The 7,956-nt window shown below is 34.1% G+C and overlaps 1 pseudogene; it reads left to right on the top strand.

The window, feature by feature from the left end:
* The first annotated feature begins 1,739 nt into the window (after positions 1-1,739).
* Positions 1,740-2,687, top strand: LOC145954082 (cytochrome P450 82A4 pseudogene; annotated as a pseudogene).
* Positions 2,688-7,956: the final 5,269 nt, after the last annotated feature.

Here is a 7,956-nt window from a genome sequence, read left to right as displayed (position 1 = left end):
AGAAGTGGTGAAAATTGGTAAAAACCATATTGGAACTCGTAAAACGCAGGTTTAATTTCACAGAGGGGAGTCTGGGCAGAGATTTGGGCGCTCAGCGCCAGTTTTCGGCGCCCAGCGCCAGACTTCCAGTGATTTTGGCGCTCAGCGCCAGGTTTGGGCTCTGGGACCCCGACATACGTTTGTAATTTTGCGATATCTTTCTGTGTAGTTATCCAAATCGAGTTCCGTTTGTTTTTTTAGAAACTAGACATCTGGGGCTACAATTTAGACACAAGAATCGTGTAAAAATATTAAGATTTGATCAAGTTATGTGAGTTGCAATTTGAGCCTTCCAATCTGTGTGCGAACCACAACATCATTTTTTGTGAGCCCTGAATGGTAACCTAAACGACTTTATTAGGATTTGTGTTCTTCATGAAAGTTGTAGATATTGATGTTAGGATTCTAATGGAGTTGGGATCACTTAGAAAGGATATGTATATCTCGAGTTATGGTTAAATTATTAACTGAATGTCATAGATATTATGATGTGTGTGAAGAATTATGTGAAATTTGTGATCTATGATGTTGATAACTTAATGATAGGTGCCTAGCATGTGAGGATGATATTGCATGGATTGTTATTGACATGTGATGATGTTATATAATTGAGATGCATTAATTATGAGTTACGTGGGATGCATGAGTTGCATGAGACTTATGAGTTGCATGTGGTGCTTGAGAAGCCAGACGTGGCTATATTGCATTGGACCCTGGGCCCCGAGAGGGGTTGAGACAGGGGGGACCATGACGGGAGGCATTCCATGCGTGGGCCGTTGAGTGTCTAACTGCGCAGCTCACCGGCCACAGAGGGTTTAACGGTGGGTGGATTGCCTTTGCACGGGCCGCTGGGTGTTTAACCGTGCAACATACCGGCCCTGGGAGGGTGTGAGAACGGTATGCCCGCATTGGCAACAACTAAGGGAATTGACGAGGTACGCCCATTGTGCGGAGTGCCAAGTTGAGACTCTTAGGAGAGGAGATGTGCATGAGCATATAGTGAGCATGTGTATGAAAGTTTGTATGATTGAAAAAAATGATGTTTGGTAATTATATGAGATGTATTTGTTGTTTATATTTAATGATGATATTTTGGTGCACGGTGTGGGGTGGGAATTGGGTAGCTCTATGTTCATATATGATGTTATCTATCTCTCACCGTCCTGTTTTTATGTGGTTTTCTTTTAGGTGAAGATGAAGGCACTCATAGTGTTGAGTTCTAAAGGGAAAGGGTTCTGCTCTGATAGAATGTGACATTGGGGCATAGATTTAGGAAGTTTTAGTTATGAATTGTTATTTGTCGTTTGAGGAGACTTATTTTTAAGAGTTTTATATTCACTTTATATTTGTAAATTTTGGATTCCTTTCTTTTTTTAGAGAGACCTTGATAATTTTCTTTTAAGAGTAAAACGTTATTATTATTATTATTATTATTATTATTATTTCTATTTATCTCAAGACTTGTGAACCTATGAGTTTTTATAAAAATATGTGGACCCTTCTTGATGTTATATTTATTGAATTATTCTTATTGTTGTTACTTATTTATTATGGGGTAGAAGGGTGTCACAAAATCACTCTCATATAAAATTTGGTGTTTCATATACAAAATTGATTATATCACAAACATAAATATTCGTATAAACGGAGGATCTATTTAAGGGTAATAATCAGCAACTTCAAAGTACAACTTGGCTAAAATGGATATTGTTCTAAATTACCTAAATGCAACTGCCATTGGACTTCTTTCTCTATTCCTCTTCCTCTTCTATTTGTTTTTGTATCATCCCTTCAAATTTGGTCATAATAAAGAGGCTCCCATGGTTGCAGGTGCATGGCCAATACTTGGCCACCTCCCGTTGTTGAGTGGTGCACAATCACCACATAGAACCTTGGGTGCTTTAGCTGACAAGTATGGTCCCATATTCACTATCAAACTTGGTGCCAAAGAGACTTTGGTAATCAACAACTGGGAAGTGGCTAAGGAATGCTTTACCACGAATGACCTTGTCGTTTCTTCTCGTCCCAAGCTTGTTGTCTTTGAACACTTGGGCTACAACCAAGCCATGTTTGCCGTAGCACCCTATGGTCCTTATTGGCGCGAAATACGAAAGATTATAACATCAGAGATCCTCTCCAATCGCCGAGTAGAGCAACTACAACATGTTCATGTGACAGAAATTCGAAATTCGATTAAGGAGCTCCTTGATGTTTGGAGTAGCACAAAGATCGAGTCTGGTTATGCCCTGGTGGAGCTGAAGCAATGGTTTTCTCATTTGATATTCAACATTGTTTTTCAAATGACCGTTGGAAAGCGATATTTTGGTGCTGCAAGTGTGGATGATGAGAAGGCACAGAGATGTGTAAAAGCTGTAAAAGAGCTCATGCGTCTGTTTGGTGTGTTCACAGTGGCAGATGCTATTCCTTATTTGAGACGGTTTGATTTTGGTGGCCATGAAAAGGCCATGAAAGAAATTGGCAAGGAATTTGATGGTATATTAAGTGAGTGGTTAGAGGAGCATCGACAAAAATGGGCTTTGGGTGAGAACGTTCAAGACTTCATGGATGTGATGATTTCCTTGCTTGATGGGAAAACACTTGATGGGATTGACGGCGATACCATCATCAAATCCACTGTCCAGGTATAGATATATATATATATACACACGAGACCTATATTCATGTAGTTTTCAAGATTGTGTGCACTAGTGACTTTTGTCGGAAATATTTTGTAAAAATATAGAAAAATTGAACGTTGCATGGAAATTAAAATTAAAGATGAAAAATTCTCATTAAAACTTATAAAAGAGGATATCTATATATAGATTTATATCAATTGAAAATTTTTAATAAATTTTATTTACTAATAATCCTATTCATTGGTATTAGATGAAGTAATCGTAAAAAAAGATATGTAAAACAATGATAAATAATGAAGGATTCATTTATTTTAAGAATAATTTTTTGTATAATTACTTAAGTTAATGATTTATAATCTATTCCAACGATTAAATAAAGAATTTTAATTAATAGATCAAATTTACAAATTCTAACAAAATTTAAAAATTATTTAAAACTTTGTTACATAAATTCAATCCATTAATTATTTACAAAAATGTATTATATATTTATTTGAATTAATTTATAAAATATTAAATAATTTTAAAATTTTATAAAAAAAATTGTAAACTTTATTTACTCGTTAAAATTCTTAATCATTTGTTAAATTATTGAAATTTAATATAAATAATGAATTATTAAATGAATTAATTATATTAATTTAGACTTAATTAGAATAAATGAATTACTTTTCAAATATCCAATCTAAAGTTTAATAAAAAATTTAAATAAAAAAATCTCATAAATTTAACGACTTTAATTTGAACTTTAGTAAATCTTCGATATAAACATGAATCGTGAAAAACGTTGTAGTGCGTGAAAAAGTGGGAGATATATAGAGTAAAAGACAATGAATAATAATAATAATAATAATAATAATAATAATAATAATAATAATAATAATAATAATAATAATAATAATAATAATAATAATAATAATAATAATAATAATAATAATAATAATAATAATAATAATAATAATAATAATAATAATAATAATAATAATAATAATAGAAAATTATAGATTAATGATTACCTTGAAAGAAAAATAAAATGTTAATTTATAACTTATAATAACGGAAATGTATCTTATGTAGTTATCACTATTGAACTTCTAAATATGTAATAAAATATTTAGGTATTTAGAAATATAGAGAGAGTTCTTCTACTTTATGTCAATTTTTTTTTATCTTGAATTTCACCTTTAATATTCTTCAAAAAGAATGCTTAGCCAAAAGTTTTTAATTGGTTTTCAATAAAATTGACAATTTTAAGACAAAAACCATTATGTGTATAATATAATTTCATACCATCCAACAAATATCTTTTTTAAAGTGATATTCAAGAGTATTATATACTCTCACTTATTTTCTTGATCAAATTTCATTTGTTGAGAATTTACTTTCACTTATTTGAAATTTTTTACTTCCACTAGCTTTTGAAATGTTTGTATAGGGTGATAAAATATATACCCTTTCATAATAAAATATGAATGCTATGATAATTCATAAATTAATAAATTCAAAATTTTTTATGCAAACAAGAATAGAATTTACACACTTTTACATGGACAATAAATATAACAATAAAATAGATTATGCCTATGGTTATAGAAATACCGATCCTATCATGACATTTAGCCCATAATTAACTTTAATTAATTATTTCTTCCTTGTGAAATAAAATTTTCATTACATTGTCTAAGATGTTATGGATACTTCCAAACATGTAATTCATATATTAGTTCATGAATTAATTCTTTATCATAATTTACATAAGAAACATTTGCATATTTTCTGACACCCTCTACCCCAATATTAATACACAATAAATATAAACAATTTTTTTTTCTCTTTGGAGTAAATAAAACCTTTCATGGATTGATAACATTTTTCATGAATAAAATAATTGTCTCATATCATAAGGTAGAAGATTCACATTCGTAACTCATAAATCATAGAAAATCACCATGTAAGTATCAAAATTCAAGAGATCATGTAAAAGAAAAATATAGATTAATTCCAGCAAAGGTGGCAGTGCTTCCTAGTTAGGAACTAATCTGAACTTTCAAATCTTATAATAAAAATAATATGACAAAGGTGCATATTTTAGTCTTTTCTCAAGAACGTTCAAAATTACAAAGAAGAGAAAATTAAAGCTTTTAAAATAATAACATCCCAAAAACAAGCCTAGCTATGCCCGATGTCACATCCTATCAGAGCATGCCCAACTGAAGCCTTAAGCCTCATCACCAACATCCTCATGATGTTTTTCACCTGCAACATAATTTAAACATATACAAAAACAACAAGGGAGTGAGAAACCTCACTCAGTTTCAGGTGAAGAAATAAAAGTTAGATAGCACACACACGCACAACATATATAAGTCACATGTACACAATACACATAAATAATCAATATCACATATATACTTATTTATCATGCTATGCTGTCATGAACTCGACTCAAATGCATGCATGTGGCGCCATAAGGAAGTTTCACAATTCATCACTGGTGACCATAAGGCACACCTGGTTACAACTGTCGATGACCCTAAGGTACACCTTGTTAGCATATCACAACTGTCGGTGACCCTAAGGTACACCTTGTTAGCAAGTTACATCACTGGTATGCGGCCTCAGCGGCACACCTGGAGTCATATGCATATGATGCATGTCATACAGTCATTATTTCATTGACTCAATATTTAACTTATTACAGAATTTCATTAAGTATATCATGTCATCATTTTTCATGTTCTCATAATCATATCTTGTCTCAATAGTCCATTCTTAGGTCTCATGTCATTTGTCCATATTTCACATGGTCATGTCATAAATACTCCTCATAAGGTCCGCACAGGAATTCATAAAGAACAGTCTTGTTCATATTAAAACTTATTTATTTTTAGCATTAATTCCATATTCATTTATTACTTTCAAGGAACAAAGTAACAAGGAACAAAGTAACAAGGAACAAAGTAACAAGGAACAAAGTAACAAGGAACAAAGTAACAAGGAACAAAATAACAAGGAACAGAGTAACAAGGAACAAAATAACAAGGAACAGAGTAACAAGAACAAAGTAAAAGTAACAAGAACAAAATAACAAGAACAAAGTAACAAGAACAAAATAACAAGAACAAAGTAACAAGAACAAAGTAACAAGGAATAAAGTAAACCAAACAGAACAACGGCAAAGGATTGGGGGCCAATCCGACAAACAAACTATCCAACAATTATCCCCACACCCCTGAGCGAGGTTTCTCATTCCCCCCTTACCTGGATAAGCGGAGTTGAAAATTGGGCAGGGCCTCCTCCTCTTTCTTTCCCTCTCTTTCTATCTCTTTCTCTTTCTCTCTCTCTCTCTCTCTCTTTCTCTCTCTTTCTCTCTCTAAGATTTTCACTTCTCCCTCAGTTATAAAATTTTCACCCCCCTGCCCCTATTTATAGGCAACCTGGTGTACCCGGAACGACCCGTATTGAATTCAGAACGGCCCGTTCCGGATCCTTCGAATCTGTGCAAAATGTACAACTGGAACGACCCGTTCCAAAATCGGAACGGCCCATTTCAAAAAGTAGAACGGCACGTTCCCAACTAAGGTCTTTAGGCAATTTTAGAATTTGGGAACAGCCCGTTTCCCTTTGGGAACGGTCCGTTCTGGAAAAACCCCCAGAGGCATTTTTTTTTCTTTGGAACGGCCCGTTCCTCTTTTGGAACGGCCCGTTCTGCTACTTCAAAAATAACTTATTTTCTTCGTTTGGAACGACCCGTTCCACTTTTTGGAACAGCCCGTTCCAGGGTAAAAAAAATAGAATTTTTATAAAAAATTTCGTAAATAATTTTAAATTAATACAAACCTCTATAAAACCCCTTTAATTAACAAAAATAACTATATAAAAATAATTAATAATCAAGTAGCAAATTCGGGGTGTTACAATTCTCCCCTCCTTTTAGAAATTTCGTCCCCGAAATTTACCTGAAAACAGAAATGGATAAGCTTCTCGCATCTTGCTTTCTAATTCCCATGTAGCACTTTCTTCAAAATTTCCTCCCCAAACGACCTTAACCAAAGGGATTTCCTTTCCTCTCAGTTGTTTCACCCTCGTGTCATCAATCCTTAAAGGAACTGTTTCATAGGTAAGATTATCCTTCAACTGAATGTTGTCAGACTCAATGATATGGGAAGGATCATAGACATACTTTCTGAGTTGGGAAACATGAAAGACACTATGGAGATTTGAAAGAGATGGAGGCAAGGCAATTTGATAGGCTACTTCACTGATCCTTTTAAGAATTTGATAAGGACCAATGAAACGTGGAGTAAGCTTACGGGATTTCAGTACTCTGCCTACTCCTGTCCAAGGAGTGACTTTAAGGAATACATGATCACCTTCTTTAAACTCAAGATCTTTTCTCCTTTTGTCATTATAACTCTTTTGTCTACTCTGGGTTGCTCTCATCCTTTCTTGGATCATCTTAACCTGTTCAGTAGTTTGTTGAACTATCTCGGGTCCTAACATAGCATTCTCTCTAGGTTCTACCCAACATAAAGGTGTTCTACATCTCCTACCATACAAAGCCTCATAGGGTGCCATCCCAATACTAGAATGGTAGCTATTATTGTAGGTAAACTCTATCAAAGGTAGGAAACTGTCCCAACTACCCCCATGTTCTAAGATGCAAGCCCTCAACAAGTCTTCCAAAGACTGTATGGTCCTCTCAGTTTGACCATCTGTTTGGGGATGGTAGGCTGAACTCAATCTAAGCTTAGTGCCTAAAGCCTTATGCAAACTCCCCAAAAATCTAGAGGTGAACCTAGGATCTCTATCAAACACTATACTAGTAGGAACTCCATGCAATCTCACGATCTCACTGATGTACAACTTGGTTAACCTCTCCAAAGGGTACCTAATATTAATGGGAATAAAATGGGCAGACTTAGTCAATCTATCCACAATGACCCATATAGCATCCAAGTTCTTCACAGTTCTAGGTAACCCAACTACAAAATCCATAGAGATGCTATCCCATTTCCACACAGGCACATCTAAAGGTTGCATCAGACCTGAAGGTTTTTGGTGTTCTACCTTAGTTTTCTGACATACTAAGCAAGCATACACAAATTCCTCCACTTCCCTCTTCATCTTAGGCCACCAAAACATCTTCTTAAGGTCTTGGTACATCTTAGTGGCTCCTGGATGGATATTAAGGCTACTCCTATGACCTTCTTCTAGGATTGCTCTCTTAAGCTCTGGCACACTAGGAATGCACCACCTATCCTTAAATCTCAAAACT

The sequence above is a fragment of the Cajanus cajan genome, chromosome 2, assembly GCF_000230855.2.
Source record: "Cajanus cajan strain Asha chromosome 2, NIPB_CcT2T_4, whole genome shotgun sequence".
NCBI classification, from domain to species: Eukaryota; Viridiplantae; Streptophyta; class Magnoliopsida; order Fabales; family Fabaceae; genus Cajanus; species Cajanus cajan.
Note: the sequence above shows the minus strand (reverse complement) of the source record. Positions and strands in the feature narration are given on the sequence as shown.